Source organism: Salvelinus fontinalis, chromosome 21 (genome assembly GCF_029448725.1).
Source record: "Salvelinus fontinalis isolate EN_2023a chromosome 21, ASM2944872v1, whole genome shotgun sequence".
Taxonomy (NCBI): Eukaryota; Metazoa; Chordata; class Actinopteri; order Salmoniformes; family Salmonidae; genus Salvelinus; species Salvelinus fontinalis.
In genome coordinates this window covers 12179036-12204560 of record NC_074685.1, presented here as the reverse complement: position 1 = coordinate 12204560, position 25525 = coordinate 12179036, and the positions used below count along the sequence as shown (strand labels likewise).

The 25525-nt window shown below is 43.9% G+C and overlaps 2 protein-coding genes across 16 annotated transcripts in view; one reads left to right on the top strand and one right to left on the bottom strand.

Moving 5' to 3' along the window:
• zmiz2 (zinc finger, MIZ-type containing 2) overlaps positions 1-7309 on the bottom strand; it is a 40329-nt gene extending 33020 nt beyond the window's left edge. For 6 of the 11 annotated variants that reach the window (XM_055873881.1, XM_055873884.1, XM_055873886.1 and 3 more), the window contains exon 1: positions 6800-7309. The gene's annotated coding sequence lies outside the window, so the exon portion shown is untranslated. Of the gene's footprint in view, positions 1-3097; positions 3146-6799 lie in introns of all 11 variants that reach the window. The other 5 variants (XM_055873887.1, XM_055873891.1, XM_055873888.1 and 2 more) reach the window with 3 other exon arrangements.
• Positions 7304-25525, top strand: part of pargl (poly (ADP-ribose) glycohydrolase, like) — a 42850-nt gene continuing 24628 nt past the window's right edge. For 3 of the 5 annotated variants that reach the window (XR_008753912.1, XM_055873897.1, XM_055873892.1), the window contains exon 1: positions 21858-22022. The gene's annotated coding sequence lies outside the window, so the exon portion shown is untranslated. Of the gene's footprint in view, positions 7393-7439; positions 7550-10593; positions 10698-21857; positions 22023-25525 lie in introns of those variants that run through there. The other 2 variants (XM_055873893.1, XM_055873895.1) reach the window with 2 other exon arrangements.

The following is a 25525-nucleotide window of genomic DNA, read 5'->3' as shown; positions in this document are numbered from 1 at the left end:
ACAGCCACTAGGAGCAGTCACACTGTCACTCGCAGGGAGCATTTACATGAGGCATCTTATTTCATTAAACACTCTCAGAGACCTCCAGATACAGCTCATATAAAGCTGAATCTAAATACACATGACTTAGGATGGCTGTGTAAATGCAGGCTAAGAACCAAATTCAGATTATAATTTATCTGACTGTCTACACTCAGTTTTATATGTGGCCCATATCAGATATGTGCATTACTAAGATTTGTGCATGACCTTTGAAATAGCACACAGATGCTATTTTAATTTCCTATCACTGTTCCTTTACATTTTTGGGTGGTTGTCATGCAACAACAGGTCATGTGCAAAAAACAAAACAAAAAAAAACTACAAAACACTTCAGAGCAAAAAAAAAGAAAAGATTATAGTGTCCAGACTGAGGTCACATATGAATCATCAGAATTGTATCAGGATTGAGAACCACACGGATGTGGTATAAATCAGAAGTCAAAAGATCAGTTTCCATGTGGTTTTTGCTGGTTACACAATGGGGAAAAGATCAGATCGGTATCAGATATGCCAATACATTAGAATTGGGGTGACTGTGTAAACACAGCCTAGGAGTTTTTCCCACACATGGGCCGAAAAGCAATTTATCCTACTGCGATTCATGGTTCTCCGTGGAAAACATAGTGTGACAGCAGGTTGGGTGATGGAGGCATCTGATTTAAAAAAAACAACTGACGTGCGGTCAGACTGCGCACCACTAATTCACATATAAGCAATGGTACTCATTCGTTCCGCGTCCCTCCAATATAGATGGACCTTTACAATACATGGTCTGAGACACAGGTCTACAGGTCTGAGACACAGGTCTACAGGTCTGAGACACAGGTCTAAGACACAGGTCTGAGACACAGGTCTGAGACACAGGTCTGAGACACAGGTCTAAGACACAGGTCTAAGACACAGGTCTGAGACACAGGTCTAAGACACAGGTCTGAGACACAGGTCTGAGACACAGGTCTGAGACACAGGTGAAGTGTTCAGTGAACTGAAATACATCTACATGTTGGAGGGTAGATTAAAGGGATAGTTCACTCAAATGAGTTTACAGGGTAACGAATCCAATAAAACATTTTTGTAATTTGGGTGAACTGTTCTTTTAATACACCAAGTTCAAATCATATCGAGATTATCAGTGAGATGCGGAGAAGGAACTATTCAGAAGCTTAAAGTGGAAACACACACTAGAAACATCTCATCACATCCTGGTATGAGGGTAGGATGTCATTACCCCTAGACACTGATCTAAGGTCAGTATTGTCTCCTCCCACCTAATAGACTTGGGGGTGTTACGCAGGTCCTAGATCTGTACCTAAGGGTATGCAAGGGGAATGTTTTCCACAATTACGAGAATCAAATCAAGTTTATTTTATATAGCCCTTCGTACATCAGCTAATATCTCGAAGTGCTGTACAGAAACCCAGCCTAAAACCCCAAACAGCAAGCAATGCAGGTGTAGAAGCACGGTGGTTAGGAAAAACTCCCTAGAAAAGGCCAAAACCTAGGAAGAAACCTAGAGAGGAACCAGGCTATGAGGGGTTGATTTCAGTGACCTTGACCCACCTGATACCTCCCGACAAACAGACAGATTTCCCTTACCACTCACTGTTAGGCAATGCAGCTAACCTCCACCCACTTCATACTTCTGTTAATGTAGCCTCACCTATTCCTGGTTAACACTCCTATAGGGCCAAACGAAACCATGCTGAGCTGTACTGGGCTGGCCTGGTTGCTCATCTACTAGGGCTGGGAATTACCAGGGACCTCACAATACGATATTATCACAATACTTAGGTGCCGATACAATGTATTTTGCAATGTTCTAAATATATTGCTAAACACATGTCTCCTGCAGAGGGACAAGAGAGAGCCATGATAACACAAGTTTTGATCAGTCATGAAAATAAAAGTGCTGAAAACAAATTGGCTCCCTATTTAAAAAGAAGATGGAGAACAAGCTATGAAGGAAAAATATGATGTTAAAAAAGGGAACTATCCAAGCCAGCACAGTAGGGTTTGGGTTGGCTCCATTGGTGAGAATCAGGCATTATCCTAGGCTGAACTATGACCCCTGTCCTCTGCCCCCAGTCTGACTTCAGACGAGATAGTTCCATTTGGTTCAGTTGGTAGAGCATGGTGCTGCAACTCCAGGGTTGCGGGTTCTATTCCCACGGGGGACCAGTAAGAAAAAGTATGGAAATGTATGCACTCACACTGTAAGTCGCTCTGGATAAGAGCGTCTGTTAATGAATGTTTTTTTTAAATGTTTTTATATAATAGTGCTTTATAGTGGATCTCAACATAAAGATTTCAAACATCTGAAGTGAAGCTCCAGTTTGTTCTGCAGAGCCCCTGTTAACACCTCTACTACAGTAAACCACTGTTCTCTCTCACTCAGCATCTCCCCATCTATTTCCCTCTCCATTCAAAGGTCACAGTGTTTACTGCTTGTCACCAGCAGGGTTGTATTAATTAGGACACTGGCTTCTTATTGGACAAGTTCAGATGGTACTTCCCAGTTTCCTTCCGTTTTGTACCAAATAAATAGGACCCAGGGCTGAGAAACGCACTGATGGACTCCCCTACTGCTCTGCTGAATGTACATGGAAACTTGGCTCTGGCTCATGACTTGCTAATTGATGTTGTGTAATAACAGTACAAACACACACTTATATACCACCCAAGACACCAAACCACCCAGAGTAGTGGTCTGGGCCCACATTCACAGAGTAGAGTGCTGATCTAGGATCCACCCATTCCCTCCTTATAATTATGATCTAATAGGCAAAACTGATCCTAGATTAGCACTCTTACTCAGACGCTTTGTAAGAACAAGTCCTGGCTGGTCTTCAACCCTAGTCCTGGAGGGCTACAGAGTGTGCAGGCTATTGTTCCGGCCCAGCACTAACACATTATTTAAATAATCAACTGATCATCAAGACCTTAAAGGAAAAGTTTCCTTTCTTACAACCAAATCTTAAATTTTTTTATGTAAATGGCATGTTAAGGAAGGATCGACACCTTTTTTTGTGATTTCACTTGTTTTTGAGAAACTTACCCCAAACAGCAAATCACTTCCTCATCCTCATTGTATAGTATGGGGGCCCTGAAAAAACATGAACAAAGGCTCCATTTCTCAGTATAGTGATGTCTCATTTAATTAGTTGAATCAGTTGTGTTTCCGTGGGGCTGGAACAAAAGCCCTTGGAGAAGGTTGTGTCCTCAATCCCTGTGACTGTTTGTCTGTCTGCCTGCACGTAGAAGACTCACAGCCAGATGAATGGACTCCAATGACTGTCACCTACCAGACCAGCAGCCAAGGATTAGGTGGCTTTCACCCTTTCACTTTTAACCCTTATTTGACCAGGTAAGTTGACTGAGAACTCATTTACAGCAACAACCTGGGGAATAGTTACAGGGGTGACGAATGAGCCAATTGGAAGCTGGGGATGATTAGGTGACCATGATGGTATGAGGGCCAGATATGGAATTTAGCCAAGACAGCGGGGTTAACAACTCTACACTTACGATAAGTGCCATAGGCTCTTTAGTGGCCACAGAGAGTCAGGACACCCATTTAACATCCCATCTGAAAAACGGCACAGGGCAACGTTCCCTATTACTGCCCTGGGGCATTGTGATATTTTATTCTAGACCAGATGAAAGAGTGCCTCCTACTGGCCCTGCAACACCACTTCTTGCAGCATCTTGTCTCCCATCTAGGGACTGACCAGGACCTAACCTGCTTAGCTTCAGAGACAAGCCAGCAGTGGTATGCAGGGTTGTATGCTGCTGACCCACTCACTGAGGGATGTCTGGAGGAGGGGTGAGGAGAAACAAGTGAAGAGGGGAGTCCAGTGCCATCTACCATACTGTCAATCACCAGAGGTACCGTTGTAAACATTATCATCATTTTAGACACAGACATTGTCACATGGACTTAACCCATAATTGTGTGTGGATTGACATTTAGGTATGATAGGCAATTGCCCATCGGGGTTGTCAGGATAATTTTTTTCAGGTTGCCCGAAGATTATGGTTACTTGCCCGAAAATGTGAAAATAGCCACACAGAGGACAGACACACAGAAATGTCATAACTTGTCAGTCTTTCACTTAAACAATTGGGAGGGACCAAAAACATCAGTTTAAGTATAGAATTATTTTCAGCTTGGTTGTTTCAAGACAAAATTGATTTTGATTTGGGTTCAGGCAGGCCTTGATTACTTGAATCATAATTGCAATGAACTAGTTCTACGCTAGAATGTTGTCTATGCACTAAAGTAACTACAGTGTATCCATTTTCAGTAGATTTTATGGGTTAGTCTGAGATGCAAGCCAAATGCTTTCGATTTACTCTGATTGCAGGGACAATTCACAACTGTCAAGCATTGAATTTAAAATTGTTATAAAGACTGCCTTAGTTGACAGAATAAACAATATTTTCATAATATTGATCATATATGATCCAAATCAAATGTGAAGTCAAATGTGCCACAAACGGACTTTTGATAAGTACATGACTTTTGACAAATCTCTCAAAGGAACGGCAAAGACGGAAAGGGAACAGGGATGCTACAGGTCGGTGACATGTGTGCGCAGTGGTGTGTATTCATGGATGCCAAGGGAGGTCAGGCTTCCCCAAATATTTGACCAATAAATAAATTACAATTATAAAATAATTTCTCTAACATCTCTGTGTTTCCCCCTAAAAATGGTGAACTTGCAAGTAGCTGACTCTCACTGTAGAAACCATCAGAGCGAGGGAAACAGCACCCCTCTATCTCAGTATGTGTACCCCATGTATCTGATGCTATCTGGACCAAAAGAGTATAACATGTGACCGCTGTAGTATTTGATTGATTGATGCCAGCAAGCATTTGGCCTCCCTAGATAAAAATATTATAATAATTAGCCAATCGGCATTGAGCTGAGCTCAACTGTGGGTTGTCCTGGTGCAGCAAAACACCCCCCCAACATAGGTTGTAATATGGCTTTTTTTACCGGCTTGGCTTCCTGAGTGATTTTACCCACACACTGCTACTGGTGTGCGGTGTGTGTGTGTGTCTCTAACAGCAATGAGACAGAATTTCAGGTGACAGCAGCTGTTCTGTTGAGAACCAGCAGAACCCTCAGGTCATCCATGCTGTCTGTCTGCCCGCCCATCTGTAAGTGAGAGCCAACACATACAGTGGGTGCATTTCAGATACATAAATTCAGCTCCTGAGTGGCGCAGAGGTCTAAGGCACTGGTCTGATCCCAGGCTGGATCACAACCGGCCGTGATCGGGAGTCCCATATGGCGGCGCACAATTGGCCCAGCGTCATTTGGGTTAGGGGAGGGTTTGATAGGCCGTCAATGTAAATAAGAACTTGCATAGTTAATTAAAAGGTTTAATTAATTAATAAAACAGGCCTACACAGACTGCAATATCATTGTATCATATTGATGTGGTTCCTGGGTTCAAAACTTCTCCAGGCATTGTAAAGATCTGATATTCCTCACAGGCCTGTGTAGAACGTGTGTATGTGGAATAGGCCTACTCCCAATCTCACCTACCTCTGGGTTTGACTCCATCTAGCAACCAGGGGCTGGCCGATAAGTCACCCATGCCATGTGTTGTCACCTAGCCTCACCTTTAACCTCTGACACCCAGCTGCCTCACCTGGCTGCAGCTGGACCCCTAAATACCTGGAGCAGTGTCCCTCAACCCCCAGTCTCTGGACCAGCACTGTTCCTTGGGATGTTGCTGACCGGTCCTTCAGATGTGTTATTTGTGTATCGTTGTACATGTAGGTCTGGGTATAAGTGTGCAAACTAACCATTTACATATAGAAAGTCCTCATGAATACACAGGTATGTGGTGGCTGAGGTGATACACAGGGGTGATAATATTCTTTGACTGCCTTGAGCTAGGTTAAATTTGTGTTTTAGCAATACGCAACACAGCGTCTAGTCTGATGGAAACTCACACAAAGACGATGGTGTTTAAGGAGCTAAATTGCCTACAAGAGATGTAGCTTTTGGCGCTAATCTATTTAGCACCAGCTCAGATCTCATCGTGAGGCAATCGATATATCGCAAGATAATCTGTCAGTATACATTTGTTGTAGCCTAATAAAACACACATTCAACCCAATCCTCTCTCACACACAAAACATCAACCATACTGTTGTTGAAACGTTATGCTTTGCGCGGATACAATGTAAGCAATGCACGGACACGTTTCCACTGAAATCGTGCATCGTTTACAGATAGATGTCAGAGAATTCCAAGGTAGTCAGTGCTACATCGTAGCCACCATGCTACGCATGCTGCTCGCACTTGAAATAACAATGGGAGACATTTTGTTTCATCTAACCTTGTAATATCAGAAACTGCCCAGAGGTGTTGCGACACCGTTTGTTTACAACCCGACTATTTTACTGTCAGTTATGTCCATGTTTCCCCATTCGAGAAGGGGACTCAACCACGTAATTATGCTAGCTACTTTGTAGCTAAATTAGCCATTGCCCTGTAGGCTACATACAGAACGGTAGCCAACAAGGCATGACCAAACAATTGTTTGCAACAATTAAACAACGTGTTCCGAAGCGCTTGTCAGACAAACCGAGATGCAGACGCTGTCCAAACGTTATACAGCACAGGCTAGTGAATGCATATTTAGGCTGGGATATATTTGCAAATAGCTTAACGTTAGTGGCTACAGTAGGCTATTCGACAACGCTAGCCTAGCCATCTGGTTTTCTGCTGGGGCTTACCTTTGACTCCAACTACCCGTGGTTGGAATTCTCTATTTGATTCTGTATTATTCAGCTGGTAGATAGTTCCAAGAAATATTGGTCGGTGACAAAATTAGGCTATGTTAGCTATTTTTCCTTATATCCGCAACAGTGTGTCTTGTCTGTCTTCAAGTTGTAACGTTCGCACCCATGTCTGCATGTGGCGAATCGTTTCCCCTTTAAAACTGTAGCTTGCAGCCTCGTCGAATTGGCCTCAAAAGATCCGTATCACTGCTTGGCCGGCGTCGTCACTACTCGGAATGTAAGCATGCACAAAAGTGAGAAGAATCGCTGTATAGTAGTTGGTCCTTGCTCCAAGCAGCCGTTTTTGCCTATGAAACTGGATTGCATACCTCCCTGACTATTGCACAATGGCCCGCCAGCTAGAATATATTCATGAGATCACCGGGCTGTTGTCTCCGACGGGAGAAAGGCATTTTTCATGTCCCTCACACACCCTACACAAGGCTAGCGACTGACTTTCTCCTCGCCCCTAGACCAGAGTAGCTGATCATTACAGAAGGAGTCATCGAGAGAGATGTCACCCCTGCATCCACGGTGACGTCGGTTCGGTAACGATCGTTAATCAGATTCCCATTGACGATTACTTTTGTATATTAGGCCTGTTTCAGAATAATCTAATGGTAGCCTGTTTATTCAGAGGAAATTATTTAGAGTTGCAGGTAGACATCTATAGAATATAGGCCTGCAAATATAGATTTCCACAGGGTAAGTGATGCATGTACATTCTATGCATTACATTTTTATTGGAAGCAAATTAAACTATGGCCTTAATTTGTTGTCATCGTTAAAATCAGCAGTTCTCCTTGATACAAAGCATCAGTGGCAGGATAGTAATTTGCTGTTTGATAGATTGGTGTGTCAATTAATTAGAGGAAGAGAGGGGTAATGGAAGGACAAAGTCACACACCTGTCCCTTTCTACAGCAGCAAGAGGGGGGAGGGGGGAGAGAGGGTGAGCGAGATGGACCGGGTTTAGAGAGTGAGAGCACTAATGTCTGTCAATTTTATCCCTCTCAGGTGTTCCCATTGCTCTGCCTGTTCTCAGGTATCTGGGAATGCCCCTTACATGCACTGTAGGGGTATAGGGGCTAAGGGAAGTATCTGAGGTGTCTAGAAGCTAATACTCAACCTTAAAAACATTTAACCGGAGTTGTGTTTAGTATGTCACTAGCACAATGTCTTGAAACCCGAAAACCAAAATATGTGCTGTTATTGGACACATTCAGTTTTACTCTGTGTTTCAAAACATTTTATACCTACTAAACGTGACCCAGGCTGAGGGTAACAGATCGTACCCCTGCAGACTGAGAAGGGGGAGATGGGTTGGGTTACACCAGTGTGTTTGTGTGATATAGCACTGGTAGGGGGTCTCTTGTGTAGATCAGTGCTTTTCAAACCTTTCCTCTGGGACCCCAACCCATAACTGTTGAATTCCATAACTAGCACACCTGATTCAATTTGATTTTTTTAAATATATATATTTAATCTTTATTTAACCAGGTAAGCTAGTTGAGAACAAGTTCTCATTTACAACGGCGACCTGGCCAAGATAAAGCAAAGCATTGCGACACAAACAACAACACAGAGTTACACATGGAATAAACAAACGTACAGTCAATAACACAATAGAAAAAAAATCAAATCTATATACAGTGTGTGCAAATGGCATGAGGAGGTAAGGCAAAAAATAGACCATAGTAGCAAAGTAATTACAGTTTAGCAAATTAACACTGGAGTGATAGATTAGCAGATGATGATGTGCAAGTAGAAATACTGCTGTGCAAAAAAGTAAATAAAAACAATATGGGGATGAGGTAGGTAGATTGGGTGGGCTATTTACAGATTGGCTATGTACAGTTGCAGCGATCGGTTAGCTGCTCAGATAGCTGATGGTTAAAGTTAGTGAGGGAAATATAAGTCTCCAGCTTCAGCGATTTTTGCAATACATTCCAGTCATTGGCAGCAGAGAACTGGAAGGAAAGGCCAATCCTTTCCTTTCCAGCAAAGGGGGTGTTGGCTTTGGGGACAACCAGTGAGATATACCTGCTGGAGCGCGCGCTACGGGTGGGTGTTGTTATCGTGACCAGTGAGCTGAGATAAGGCAGAGCTTTACCTAGCATAGACTTATAGATGACCTGGAGCCAGTGGGTCTGGCGACGAATATGTAGCGAGGGCCAGCCGACTAGAGCATACAGGTCGCAGTGGTGGGTGGTATAAGGGGCTTTGGTGACAAAACGGATGGCACTGTGATAGACTGCATCCAGTTTGCTGAGTAGAGTATTGGAAGCTATTTTGTAAATGACATCGCCGAAGTTGAGGATCGGTAGGATAGTCAGTTTTACGAGGGTATGTTTGGTGGCGTGAGTGAAGGAAACTTTGTTGCGAAATAGGAAGCCGATTCTAGATTTAATTTTGGATTGGAGATGTTTAATGTTAGTCTGGAAGGAAATTTTACAGTCTAGCCAGACACCTTGGTATTTATAGTTGTCCACATATTCTAAGTCAGAACCGTCCAGAGTAGTGATGCTAGTCGGGCGGGCGGGTGCGGGCAGCGAACGGTTGAAAAGCATGCATTTGGTTTTACTAGCGTGAGTGAGCTAATCAGCAAGCCCTTAACTAGCTGAATAAGTCGTGCTAGTGGTGAAATGTAACAGGTATGTATGTAACGGATGTGAAATTAACGACGCTTCGTGGGTGACTGTTGTTGATGTGTGCAGAGGGTCCCTGGTTCGCGCCCGTGTCGGGGCGAGGGGACAGTACTATAGTTATACTGTTACATGTACAACAACTGGAAGTTCCTGAGGATTGGTTTAAGGAACACTGCTGTAGTAGAGAAGACAGGTTCTAAAGTGTGTGTCAAGATGGAAACTAAAAGGCTTTCCTTCCTTTCTGTGCCTTCCCTTGATCTAGTGCGGTTGGTATGTTCCACCCTAGGGCAATCACATACTGTATCATGGGAATTAGCCAGACGGGAGAGGGGGAAGAGAGGGGTGGAGGTGGAGGGGGAGAGAGGTTGTAGGGTGGAAGATAGGGGGTGTAGAGGGAAAGAGGGGGTGCAGAGGGAGAGAGGGGGTAGGGAGGGAGAAAGGAGGTTGACAGGGAAAGAGGGGAGTGAAGAGAGGGGATGGGAGGGAGAAATCAAAGGACAGAGGGGGGTGGAGAGGGAGATGGGATGAAAAGAGGGGATAGGAGGGGTAAATCGAGGGGGAGAGAGGGGAACGACAGAGGTGGGTGGAGAGGCAGAGCTGGAGGGAGAGGGTGGTGAGGAGAACAATAGATGAAGAGTGTTGTTGAGTACAGCTGAACAGAGCTGCCCTCTCCTGATGTCAGGTCAGAGCAATACACAAGGGAACGTGTGTGTGTGTGTGTGTGTTTGTGTGGGACGACAAAGCCACCGTTGGCAGACCATAGTGTCTGATCAGACAGTCACACAAGACTGAATACACAGTTACTACTCTGTTTATAGACACCTTATAGATGATTAATATACATGAAGTGGTCATAAACTACAGCTGGTTTGTGTGTACATGTGTGTGAGTGTGGGGGGGCAGACACACACACATACACACACATACACACACACACTCACCTTATACATTAAGTCCTGACCTGATGTAAAACACAGTTATTCAGTGTTAGGTACAGAGCTGTTCATAGCCCATCACTAGCAGAGATTCAGAAGCAAGGACACACTGCTCAGTATGCACTGAGGTAAGTCTGTGTTGTGTGTGTGTGTGTGTATGTTTATAGGTGTCTGCAGTTTGTGTGCAGAGGTGTCTGCAGTATTCTGCTAGAGGGCAGCGTAGCGTGGAGAAAACACTCCGACCTGCAGTTTTCCGTTGCCCTGGAAACAGGTAGAGATCCTCTCCTTTTCTTCATCTTTCTCTCCTCTACCCAGTGTCCCCTCCTCCTCTCCCTCCTACTTCCCCCCCCGCCCCACCGCCTCCCCTTCACCCTCCTCCTCCTCCCTCAATTCCTCCCTTCCTCTCCACCCACGTCCTATGCCCCCTCCCCCCACGACCTGCCGCAGCGCTAACACACACACACACACACACACACTCCACACTCACCAACTCCCCACCATTCCAATTCACTGCAGTCATTTAACAACCGACTCTTCCTGACTCCCACTCCACATACTAGCACACAGAGGGAACGCACACACACTCAAGCACGTACACACGCTTACAGGGCAAAGGGTCAAATGGTGCTTCAGTATTGATCTGATATTTCTGTGTGTGTGTGTGTGTGTGTGTGTGTGTGTGTGTGTGTGTGTGTGTGTGTGTGTGTGTGTGTGTGTGTGTGTGTGTGTGTGTGTGTGTGTGTGTGGTTGAGACAGGAGGATCACTATTGCAGCAATATGACCTCCAGCTAATCTCTGAGCAGAGAAGAGAGGGAGGGAGAGAAATAAGAGAGGGAGGAGAGAGAAGAGAGAGAGAGGAGAAAGAGAGAGACAAAAAGGAGAGAAAGAGAGTAAAAGAAAGAGGGAGGGGGAGAGAGAGAGAGGAGAGAGTGTGTGAAGTGTCTGCATGTGATTATGTCTGTATCTGCACTGCTATTGCTGCAGCTGATGATGGAGACAAAGGGAATGGAAGCTTTTTCCTTTCTTTCTCTCTCTCTTTCTATTTCTCTCTCTCCTGTGCTGACCTTCTGTCTCTTACACTCTTTTACATTATTTTAGAGACGCTAGACACACACACACAGACACAGGTGTGTGTGCTTACCCACACATGCAAGGTAGCCTTTCTTCATTTTCTGGCTTTTCTTAGTCAGTGTCTTGTTTTTCTGTTTTCTCAGTGCATTCCATTGTGGTGACTTCTCTCTGGCCAGGGGCGGAACATTCCACAGAAATGGCTGACCCACAATAACACACACACACAGGCAGGAAGAGTGAACAAGGGTCTCCACCCTTGCTCAGCCAAATACAGTAGTCCTACACACACACACACACACACACACACACACACACACACACACACACACACACACACACACACACACACACACACACACACACACACACTCAACTCATCCATGTAATGACACAGACACATACTGCTCACACAATCTCTAGCAATGTGTAGTCCCTGGTTTTCCCTCTCATATCTGCAGACCACATGCCTAAGGCAAACTGATACAGTTGCCATCTGCCTCTCTACCCCTCACACTCACACACACTTCTGTAGACAGGCCTACTGACTGGGACTGGCACAATTATCATATCGTCGTGTAACCGACAATTATGGACAAAAATCGTGAACAACAAAAAAAGATAATCATCTTAATATTCATTTTAGGAGTAGGTGGGATACAACTTTGTATTCAAGTAGATATAGTTTTACCCTATAGCAGTTTTACATTTGTACATGAAATGGGTAAATTTGGTAGTCATTTGACCCACCTCTTCAAGGAATACCTAGGATAGGATAAAGCAATCCTTCTGACCCCCCCCCCCCCCTTAAAAGATTTAGATGCACTATTGTAAAGTGGCTGTTCCACTGGATGTCATAAGGTGAATGCACCAATTTGTAAGTCGCTCTGGATAAGAGCGTCTGCTAAATGACTTAAATGTAAAAATGTAAATGTAAATTTGACGAGTAGAACAGCACGGACGGGAGGAGAAGCTTAATTTCCAAAAGTTCCAAATGGTCTTTTACCAAATTTTTCTCCCAAATTTGTGATATCCAAATGCGATTCCATTATCAATCAATCAAGTTTATTTTATATAGCCCTTCGTACATCAGCTAATATCTCGAAGTGCTGTACAGAGACCCAGCCTAAAACCCCAAACAGCTAGAATGCAGGTGTAGAAGCACGGTGGCTAGGAAAAACTCCCTAGAAAGGCCAAAACCTAGGAAGAAACCTAGAGAGGAACCAGGCTATGAGGGGTGGCCAGTCCTCTTCTGGCTGTGCCGGGTGGAGATTATAACAGAACTATGCCAAGATGTTCAAAAATGTTCATAAGTGACAAGCATGGTCAAATAATAATCATGAATAATATTCAGTTGGCTTTTCATAGCCGATCATTAAGAGTTGAAAAACAACAGGTCTGGGACAGGTGGCGGTTCCATGACCGCAGGCAGAACAGCTGAAACCGGAACAGCAGCAAGGCCAGGCGGACTGGGGACAGCAAGGAGCCACCACGCCCGGCAGTCCCGACGTATGGTCCCAGGGCTCAGGTCCTCTGAGAGAAAGAAAGAGAGAAGGAGAAAATTAGAGAGAGCCAAGATTTTCAAAATGTTCATAAATGACAAGCATGGTCAAATAATAATCAGGAATAAATCTCAGTTGGCTTTTCATAGCCGATCATTAAGAGTTGAAAACAGCAGGTCGGGGACAGGTAGGGGTTCCGTAACCGCAGGCAGAACAGTTGAAACTGGAATAGCAGCAAGGCCAGGCGGACTGGGGACAGCAAGGAGTCATCATGCCCGGTAGTCCTGACGAATGCTCCTAGGGCTCAGGTTCTCAGAGAGAGAGAAAGAAAGAGAGAACGAGAGAATTAGAGAAAGCATACTTAAATTCACACAGGACACTGGATAAGACAGGAGAAGTACTCCAGGTATAACCAACTGACCCTAGCCCCCCGACACAAACTACTGCAGCATAAATACTGGAGGCTGAGACAGGAGCGGTCAGGAGACACTGTGGCCCCATCCGAAGATACCCCCGGACAGGGCCAAATAGGAAGGATATAACCCCACCCACTTTGCCAAAGCACAGCCCCCGCACCACTGGAGGGATATCTTCAACCACCAACTTATAATCCTGAGACAAGGCCGAGTATAGCCACAGCACAAACCAAGGGGGGGCGCCAACCCAGACAGGAAGATCACGTCAGTAACTCAACCCACTCAAGTGACGCACCCCTGCCAGGGACGGCATGAAAGAGCACCAGTAAGCCAGTGACTCAGCCCCTGTAATAGGGTTAGAGGCAGAGAATCCCAGTGGAGAGAGGGAAACCGGCCAGGCAGAGACAGCAAGGGCGGTTCGTTGCTCCAGAGCCTTTCCGTTCACCTTCACACTCCTGGGCCAGACTACACTCAATCATATGACCTACTGAAGAGATAAGTCTTCAGTAAAGACTTAAAGGTTGAGACCGAGTCTACGTCTCTCACATGGGTAGGCAGACTGTTCCATAAAAATGGAGATCTATAGGAGAAAGCCCTGCCTCCCGCTGTTTGCTTAGAAATTCTAGGGACAATTAGGAGGCCTGCGTCTTGTGACCGTAGCGTACGTATTGGTATGTACGGCAGGACCAACTAGAAAAGATAGGTAGGAGCAAGCCCATGCAACGCTTTATAGGTTAACAGTAAAACCTTGAAATCAGCCCTTGCCTTAACAGGAAGCCAGTGTAGGGAAGCTAGCACTGGAGTAATATGATCAAATTTCTTGGTTCTAGTCAGGATTCTAGCAGCCGTATTTAGCACTAACTGAAGTTTATTTAGTGCTTTATCCGGGTAGCCGGAAAGTAGAGCATTGCAGTAGTCTAACCTAGAAGTAACAAATGCATGGATTAATTTTTCTGCATCATTTTTGGACAGAAAATTTCTGATTTTTGCAATGTTACGTAGATGGAAAAAAGCTGTCCTTGAAACAGTCTTGATATGTTCGTCAAAAGAGAGATCAGGGTCAAGAGTAACGCCGAGGTCCTTCACAGTTTTATTTGAGACGACTTTACAACCATCAAGATGAATTGTCAGATTTAACAGAAGATCTCTTTGTTTCTTGGGACCTAGAACAAGCATCTCTGTTTTGTCCGAGTTTAAAAGTAGAACGTTTTCAGCCATCCACTTCCTTATGTCTGAAACACAGGCTTCTAGCGAGGGCAATTTTGGGGCGTCACCATGTTTCATTGAAATGTACAGCTGTATGTCATCCGCATAGCAGTGAAAGTTAACATTATGTTTTCGAATAACATCCCCAAGAGGTAAAATATATAGTGAAAACAATAGTGGTCCTAAAACGGAACCTTGAGGAACACCAAGATGCACAGTTGATTTGTCAGAGGACAAACCATTCACAGAGACAAACTGATATCTTTCCGATAGGTAAGATCTAAACCAGGCCAGAACTGGTCCGTGTAGACCAATTTGTGTTTCCAGTCTCTCCAAAAGAATGTGGTGATCGATGGTGTCAAAGGCAGCACTAAGGTCTAGTAGCACGAGGACAGATGCAGAGCCTCGGTCTGACGCCATTAAAAGGTCATTTACCACCTTCACAAGTGCAGTCTCAGTGCTATGATGGGGTCTAAAACCAGACTGAAGCATTTCGTATACATTGTTTGTCTTTAGAAAGGCAGTGAGTTGCTGCGCAACAGCTTTTTCTAAAATTTTTGAGAGGAATGGAAGATTCGATATAGGCCGATAGTTTTTTTATATTTTCCGGATCAAGGTTTGGCTTTTTCAAGAGAGGCTTTATTACTGCCACTTTTAGTGAGTTTGGTACACATCCGGTGGATAGAGAGCTGTTTATTATATTCAACATAGGAGGGCCAAGCACAGGAAGCAGCTCCTTCAGCAGTTTAGTAGGAATAGGATCCAGTATGCAGCTTGAAGGTTTAGAGGCCATGATTATTTTCATCATTGTGTCAAGAGATATAGTACTAAAACACTTAAGTGTCTCTCCCGATCCCAGGCCCTGGCAGAGCTGTGCAGATCCAGGACAGCTAAGCCCTGGAGGAATACGCAGATTCAAAGAGGAGTCCGTAATTTGCTTTCTAATGGTCATGATCTTTTCCTCAAAGAAGTTCATGAATTTATTACTGCTGAAGTGAAAGCCATCCTCTCTTGGGGAATGCTGCTTTTTAGTTAGCTTTGCAACAGTATCAAAAATAAATTTTGTATTGTTTTTATTTTCCTCGATTAAGTTGGAAAAGTAGGATGATCGAGCAGCAGTGAGGGCTCTTCGGTACTGCACGGTACTGTCTTTCCAAGCTAGTCGGAAGACTTCCAGTTTGGTGTGGTGCCATTTCCGTTCCAATTTCCTGGAAGCTTGCTTCAAAGCTCGGGTATTTTCTGTATACCAGGGAGCTAGTTTCTTATGACAAATGTTTTTCGTTTTTAGGGGTGCAACTGCATCTAGGGTATTGCGCAAGGTTAAATTGAGTTCCTCAGTTAAGTGGTTAACTGATTTTTGTCCTCCGACGTCCTTGGGTAGGCAGAAGGAGTCTGGAAGGGCATCAAGGAATTTTTGTGTTGTCTGAGAATTTATAGCACGACTTTTGATGCTCCTTGGTTGGGGTCTGAGCAGATTATTTGTTGCGATTACAAACGTAATAAAATGGTGGTCCGATAGTCCAGGATTATGTGGAAAAACATTAAGATCTACAACATTTATTCCATGGGACAAAACTAGGTCCAGAGTATGACTGTGGCAGTGAGTAGGTCCAGAAACATGTTGGACAAAACCCACTGAGTCGATGATGCCTCCGAAAGACTTTTGGAGTGGGTCTGTGGACTTCTCCATATGAATATTAAAATCACCAAAAATTAGAATATGATCTGCTATGACTACAAGGTCTGATAGGAATTCAGGGAACTCAGAGAGGAACGCTGTATATGGCCCAGGAGGCCTGTAAACAGTAGCTATAAGAAGTGATTGAGTAGGCTGCATAGATTTCATGACTAGAAGCTCAAAAGACGAAAACATATATATATTTTTTTTAAATTGAAATTTGCTATCGTAAATGTTAGCAACACCTCCGCCTTTGCGGGATGCACGGGGGATATGGTCACTAGTGTAACCAGGAGGTGAGGCCTCATTTAACACAGTAAATTCATCAGGCTTAAGCCATGTTTCAGTCAGGCCAATCACATCAAGATTATGATCAGTGATTAGTTCATTGACTATGACTGCCTTTGAAGTGAGGGATCTAACATTAAGTAACCCTATTTTGAGATGTGAGGTATCATGATCTCTTTCAATAATGGCAGGAATGGAGGAGGTCTTTATCCTAATAAGATTGCTAAAGCGAAAACCGCCATGTTTAGTTTTGCCCAACCTAGGTCGAGGCACAGACACAGTCTCAATGGGTATGGCTGAGCTGACTACACTGACTGTGCTATTGGCAGACTCCACTAAGCTGGCAGGTTGGCTAACAGCCTGCTGCCTGGCCTGCACCCTATTTCATTGTGGGGCTAAAGGAGTTAGAGCCCTATCTATGTTGGTAGATAAGATGAGAGCACCCCTCCAGCTAGGATGGAGTCCGTCACTCCTCAGCAGGTCAGGCTTGGTCCTGTTTGTGGGTGAGTCCCAGAAAGAGGGCCAATTATCTACAAATTCTATCTTTTGGGAGGGACAGAAAACAGTTTTCAACCAGCGATTGAGTGCTGAGACTCTGCTGTAGAGCTCGTCACTCCCCCTAACTGGGAGGGGGCCAGAGACAATTACTCAATGCCGACACATCTTTCTATCTGATTTACACGCTGAAGCTATGTTGCACTTGGTGACCTCTGACTGTTTCATCCTAACATCGTTGGTGCCGACGTGGATAACAATATCTCTATACTCTCTACACTCTCCAGTTTTAGCTTTAGCCAGCACCATCTTAAGATTAGCCTTAACGTCGGTAGCCCCGCCCCCTTGTAAACAGTGTATGATCGCTGGGTGATTCGTTTTAAGTCTAATACTGCGGGTAATGGAGTCGCCAATGACTAGGGTTTTCAATTTGTCAGAGCTAATGGTTGGAGCCTTCGGCGTCTCAGACCCCGTAACGGGAGGAGTAGAGACAAGAGAAGACTCAGACTCAGACTCCGACTCGCTACATAATGGGGAAAACCGGTTGAAAGTTTCTGTCGGCTGAATGAGCGATACCAGTTGAGCATTCCTACAGCATTTCCCTCCAGAAGCCATGAGAAAGTTGTCCGGCTGCGGGGACTGTGCGGCTTACTGGTGGCACAGACGCTGTTTCTTCCTGTCCTACACTGAAATTACCCTTGCCTAACGATTGCGTCTGAAGCTGGGCTTGTAGCACAGCTATCCTCGCCGTAAGGCGATCGTTCTCCTGTATATTATGAGTACAGCGACTGCAATTAGAAGACATCATGTTAATGTTACTACTTAGTTTCGGCTGTTGAAGGTGCTGACGAACCATGTCCAGATAAAGCGTCCGGAGTGAAAAAGTTGAATGAGGGAAAAAAAAGTTGCGATGGAAAAACTAAAAATATAAACGGTAATTAAAAAGAAAAAAAAAAAAACGTAAAGTTGTCAGCTAGCAAAGTAAAGTTGGCAGCAAAACGCACAGCAACAAAACGCACAGCAACACGTCTGCAAATTCAACAGGAATTTGATAGGAACAGGATAAAGACCTCCTCCATTCCTGCCATACAATCTTGTCTCATCGCTGCAACTCCCAAACGGGCTCGGGAGAAGCGAAGGTCGAGTCATGCGTCCTCCGAAACATGACCCGCCAAACCGCGCTTCTTAACAACCGCCCTCTTAACCTGGAAGCCAGCTGCACCAATGTGTCGGAGGAAACACCGTTTAACTGACTATGGAAGTCAGCCTGCAGTCGCCCGGCCCGCCACAAGGAGACACTAGAGCGCAATGAGCCAAGTAAAGCCCCCCCAGCCAATCCTCTAACTCGGATGACGCCGGGCCAATTGTACACCGTCCTATGGTACTCCCGGTCACAGCCGGTTGTGACACAGGCCGGGATCGAACCCGGGTCTGTAGTGATGCCTCAAAACCATTCATTTTTAAGACAGGGGTGTTCCCAAAGCTGTGCTGTATTCATTAGGTATGTCATTGCTAATTTTCAAAAATGCATTATGATGCATTACTAACTCAAAACATTTTTAAACAATTTTGACAATAACCAAGGCTATTTGCATGACAATTAACTGTTACCCAAAATTCCATCATCTTCACAGTCCTACATACCTGTGTCTGTGTGCCCCGACTACACACACACACACACACACACACATTCAGGTACACACACAACAGTGGAGGCTGCTGAGGGGAGGACTGCTCATAATAATGGCTGGAATGGAGTCAATGGAATGGTATCAAACAAATCAAAGATGTGGTTTCCATGTGGTTGATACCACTCCATTGACTTCATTCCAGACATTATTATGAGCTGTCCTCCCCTCAGCAGCCTCCACTGACACACACAGGCATGTACACATACAGGTCCACAGGCGTGTCATGCACGCACACACACACAACAGCTCCAACCCCTCCAGAAACATATGTCCAGAAACATATTGATAACAGACCAATGGTGTGTTTTAATAGTCCATCCTATTTCTGCCTCTTATTCTGTGTTTCCAGATCAGATTAGGGAATTAGTGGAGTATGAGGAGACAGCGCATAAAATTGACTACAACAGAGCCCCTGGATTACACTGTCCATCACCGCCACCTTGTGTTCAAGGGCGGTCTTGACAGTTTATCTTCCACATAGCGAATTTGCATTTCATCCTGATGAGATTATTGTAACAGATACCTGCTTTATTTCGTGCTGAATATGTAATGACAAATTATCAAATGTGCGAATAGAATAACTAGTTATTCAATGTATGGCGCCGATTCAGTGTAGTCAACTGTGTTCTAAGGGCAGAAATTATCTGATTGGTTTCTAACTGAGGTTTGAACTGAGAATCTTGTTAATTAAACTTTGACATACAAGTTGTAATGTTTTGAAATCATTATTGTGTCACAGATAAGTGTGACAATATCTCTAAAATACAACAAGTCTCCTGACTTGAAGCAAAGAGTAATTAATCAGAGCAAGCTAGCTAGCTATGCATTTAGCAACCTCAAATTAATAAATAGAGCTATCTAGGTAGCTAGGTGTCAAATATACAAGTCAGCTAACATTTTCTTAATTGAAATGTTAAATTGAATAAACTATATGGATTTAAGAAAATGGGGATGGACAGATAGCTAGCTAATTTTCCCCCAACATCGGACACTCTCTAGCGGTTGGAGGATTAAATCACTTTGAGCTCAAGATTTAAATGGCCTGGAAAATAACGGTACGTTTTGCAACTAAAGACACCTTTCTAGCTAGCTGACCACTGATTTTCATTGTAGTTTATGTAAATTAAGTTAGGTTTTGAGAGTTTTCAAAAAAGTTATATATCTATCTATCTATATATATATATATATCTATATATATATATCTATATATATATCTATATATATCTATATATATCTATCTATATATATATATATCTATATATATCTATATCTATCTATCTATCTATCTATCTATCTATCTATCTATATCTATATCTATATCTATATATATATATATATATATATATATATATATATATATATATATATACTGCTCAAAAAAATAAAGGGAACACTTAAAAAACACAATGTAACTCCAAGTCAATCACACTTCTGTGAAATCAAACTGTCCACTTAGGAAGCAACACTGATTGACAATAAATTTCACATGCTGTTGTGCAAATGGAATAGACAAAAGGTGGAAATTATAGGCAATTAGCAAGACACCCCCCAAAACAGGAGTGATTCTGCAGGTGGTGACCACAGACCACTTCTCAGTTCCTATGCTTCCTGGCTGATGTTTTGGTCACTTTTGAATGCTGGCGGTGCTCTCACTCTAGTGGTAGCATGAGACGGAGTCTACAACCCACACAAGTGGCTCAGGTAGTGCAGTTCATCCAGGATGGCACATCAATGCGAACTGTGGCAAAAAGGTTTGCTGTGTCTGTCAGCGTAGTGTCCAGAGCATGCAGGCGCTACCAGGAGACAGGCCAGTACATCAGGAGACGTGGAGGAGGCCGTAGCAGGGCAACAACCCAGCAGCAGGACCGCTACCTCTGCCTTTGTGCAAGGAGGTGCACTGCCAGCGCAATGCAAAATGACCTCCAGCAGGCCACAAATGTGCATATGCCGATAATTTGTTTTGCTAAACCGCTTATCAAAAAGCTGATAGTAGTAGTATTTCCACTGAAATGTCAAACACCAATAATTACAAAACATTGATGGCTTGATCACAAGATAACGCTGTTGAATATACCGACAATATGGGGTGCTACGCTATCTCTTACTAATGTTGTCATAGAATAGCTAGCTAGGTCTCAAATATCAGTTAATCTGCTTCCACTTAATTTATCAGAATATTTAGTTGAATAAACTTTATAAATTTAAACATTTCAATGGACTGTAATGCTTCCCTGGGGGCAGAAACATAAAATGCTACGCTAAATGTAGCTTAGCTGAGCAGAGAGCTATCTCCTAAAATTGAATTATGAAATAGGAATCGCTAGCAAGTTAGGTGACAAATCTGCCAGTAAATCTGTTAGTTGAATAAGTGATATAAATAAATAAAAATTGGCTAGCTCTTTTTATGATTCAACATTATCTGCTTAACCAGCTAGTCCAGTTTAGCTTAGCATTTTACATTTCGGAACCCAGGGCTAGTTCATTCCAATTATTTTGGTTTATTTAGTTTATTCCACAAAATACTGATGAAGTGGGAGATTACTTAATGGTATATTTAAGACCTAGCTAGCTAGCTAGCTCTATTCTATGACTCAACATTAGTAAGAGATCTGCAAGTCAACTAGCTCTGTTTAGCTTAGCAATTTACATTGCTGTCCTCGTTTGTGTGCATATAGGTTATTCAACTTAACATTTCAATAAAACAAATGTTAGCTGACTTTCTTGTATATTTGCTAGCTAGCTCCATTCACTAATTCAATATGAGTAGCTAAGAGGTTGCTCTGTTTAGCTTAGCATGTTGCTGCTAGCTTGCTACATATGCTACAGGAAACCAGTTGTATCTAGACATATTGTCACATTTGTCTGACTACTGTAACACAATAATTTGAAAACGTTACAACTTGTGACTCAAAGTTGTATTTACAAGATTCTGAGTTCAAACCTATTCCATGTTTCCAAAAGTTGTGCAACTGTTAAACTCTGACCATTGACCTTTTAGAAACCAATCGGATTTGTTCTTCCCTAAACCAATCAGATTTTTCTGCCCTTAGAACAACGTTGACTTCACTTTATAAAAACACGCACGTATGACGTTACGTCATATGCACAGGCGACGTGCTTGAAAATGTGCATAGTCTACGTTTCACTTTCATTTCAGGATTGCTGGAACTTCACGAAGAGTTCTAGATGCGTTCTGGAAAAGCACATATTTTTGCTCTTCAGAAATTATCTGCGTATTCGGGCATCATTTAAGTGAGTAGCCCACCTACACAATTTAACCCCGGTGCGTGTAACGCTTATCAATCCAATGATCAAATAGGACTGTTCAAATTGAATAATAGAAACGGAGTTAAACATTTTCAATGTTGTAATTGACCTTGTGTCGTTTGAAAAGGGAAAGTCTAAATATTGGTGCGGTTAGGAAAACGGGGTGATTTTCAAATACATGGCTCTAGTGGACGCCACTAGGCTACTACAGTGCACAGGGAGAGACCCTATACTCATCCAAAGTGATAATTGGTTGTGTATGGTCCGATCTGTCCTTTTACTCTGACACATTGGCTTCCGGGTTAAGCGGGCAGGTGTTAAGAAGCGCTGTTTGTTATGTTTCAGAGGACGCATGACTCGACATTCGCGTCGGAGCCCGTTGGAGAGTCGCAGCAATGAGACAAGATAGAAATTGTAGAGAGAAAAAAAAAAACAACACACACACACCAGAGCAGAAAGGAAAGCGAGTGATGCGAGTCTAGGACTTTGGCCCTTTAGAGGCGAAGTTGGGCACATATAATAGGCCGTCACTGTGCGAAAACACACACACACACACACACACACACACACACACAACTTCAGACTATAGGCATACACTCTTCTAATGGCCATGGTGTGTTATGAACACAACCGGATGAAGAAACTCTTGGCTCTGTCACTGACTGAGAAGAGACCTGGGATTGAGTCCCTATCATTCTGCCCTCTGTAGTGGCTACAATGTTCTGCTGCTAGCAAACACCTTTCGTAGCCAACAGTAGTTTAGAAGTCTTAACATCTTGGCCTATGTGACGAAAGGGACGTTCAGAATAGGTGGAGTCAAACATCTTTGTGTAATGGCAACTTAACGACCTTGATGCTTTACTAACAGTAGTATTTCCCCCTTATGGCAACTATCCTCCTAACGACTGTAAATAGTACATGAGCACACCCAATGAAACAAATGATCTTGAGATATGTGGCTATGTCGAACTGCCCTCCAAATTCGCTACAACTGCTATTTTGCTGCCCATTATAAACCTACACTGGCCCACTATACTGAGAACCCATAACCTGTACTCTAACAGTAGGTTGTAGTGGGCAAGTGAAATTAAATGAGACTATAGTTTATCGGCATTATAGGTCTATAGGCCTATCCAATGACTGCGGGAGGAGTGAAGGAGGGATTTTATGCAAACGTGTCTGTGGGACGAGAGGCAACTCAGGGACCACTCCTGCAATGTAATTTAGGTGCTGTTTGAATATATTCATGGATGGATTCTCAGTTTCTTGAAATACCTTTTGTATTTAGATCAATTATTATGTGGACACCTGCTCGTCTAGTATCTCATTCCAAAATCATGGGCATTATTATGGAGTTGCTACTAAAACAGTCTCCACTCTTCTGGGAAGACTTTCCACTAGATGTTGGAACAATGCTGCGGGGACTTGCTTCCATTCAGAAACAAGAGCATTAGTGAAGTCGGGCACTGATGTTGGGCGATTAGGCCTGGCTCACAGTCAGAGTTGCAATTCATTCCAAATGTGTTCAGTGGGGTTGAGGTCAGGGCTCTGTGCAGGCCAGTCAAGTTCTTTCACACTAATCTCGACAAACCATTTCTTTATGGACCTCACATTGTGCACAGGGGCATTGTCATACTGAAATAGGAAAGTGCCTTTCAGAAACCGTTTCCACAAAGTTGGAAGCACAGAATCGTCTAGAATGTATGTATGTATGCTGTAATTTTAAGATTTCCCTTCACTGGAACTAAGAAGCCCGAACCATGAAAATCAGACCATTATTCCTCCCCCTCCAAACAAAGTTGGCACTATGCGTTGGGCAGGTAGTGTTCTCCTGGCATCCGCCACACCCTGATTCCACTGCCAGATGGTGAAGCAGGATTCATCACTCCAGAGAACGCGTTTCCACTGCTCCAGAGTCCAATGGTGGCGAGCTTTACATCACTCCAGCCGACGCTTGGCATTGCGCATGGTGATCTTAGGCTTGTGTGCGGCTGCCATGGAAAACCATTTCGTGAAGCTTCCATCGAACAGTTCTTGTGCTGACGTTGCTTCCAGAGGCAGTTTGGAACTCGGTAGTGAGTGTTGCAAGGACGGACAATTTTTACGCAATTCAGCACTCGGTGGTCCCATTGTATGAGCTTGTGTGGCCTAGACGTTTCCACTTCACAATAGCAGCACTAGCAGGGCAGAAAATTGACCAACTGGCTTGTTGGAAAGATGGCATCATATGACGGTGCCACGTTGAAAGTCACTCTTCAGTAAGGCCATTCTTACTGAAGAGTGAAAAGCCAACTGAAAATTATTCATGATTATTATTTGACCATGCTTGTCACTTATGAACTTTTATTTTTAAATTTGATCCCCTTTTCTCCCCAATTTTCGTGGTATTCATTCGCTAGTAATTACTATCTTGTCTCATCGCTACAACTCCCGTACGGGCTCGGGAGAGACGAAGGTCGAAAGCCATGCGTCCTCCGAGGCACAACCCAACCAAGCCGCACTGCTTCTTTAACACAGCGCGCCTCCAACCCGGAAGCCAGCCGCACCAATGTGTCGGAGGAAACACCGTGCACCTGGCCCCCTTGGCTAGCGCGCACTGCGCCCAGCCCGCCACAGGAGTCGCTGGAGCGCGATGAGACAAGGAAATCCCTACCGGCCAAACCCTCCCTAACCCGGACGACGCTAGCCCAATTGTGCGTCGCCCCACGGACCTCCCGGTCGCGGCCGGCTGCGACAGAGCCTGGGGGCGAACCCAGAGACTCTGGTGGCGCAGTTAGCACTGCGATGCAGTGCCCTAGACCACTGCCCCACCCGGGAGGCCCACTTATGAACATTTTTGAACATCTTGGCATAGTTCTGTTATAATCTCCACCCGGCACAGCCAGAAGAGGACTGGCCACCCCTCATAGCCTGGTTCCTCTCTAGGTTTCTTCCTAGGTTTTGGCCTTTCTAGGGAGTTTTTCCTAGCCACCGTGCTTCTACACCTGCATTACTAGCTGTTTGGGGTTTTAGGCTGGGTTTCTGTACAGCACTTCGAGATATTAGCTGATGTACGAAGGGCTATATAAAATAAACTTGATTGATTGATTGATTCTACTGCCAATGTTTGGCTATTGAGATTGCATGGCTGTGTGCGTGATTTAATGTGCTTGATTTTATACACCTGTCAGCAATGGGTGTGGCTGAAATAGCCAAATCCACTAAATTGAAGGCGTGTCCACATACTTTTGTATATACAGTGTATATTAGATCAATGATGATCAATGATCATAGGCTATAGAAATAATCACTGATCTGACATCACTTGGTTGGTAGCCTAGCGTAACATCACCTATCATTCAAGGATGGGAGGACTGAAGGATGCATAGGTTATCCCAAAACAGGGGCATCGTCTCCATTATAGGCTGTGCATTTATCTCAGCTATACCGCTAACTTAGGCTACTTGTACACCGTACAGAGGCTAGTGTCTAGACCTTTAATAGGTTAT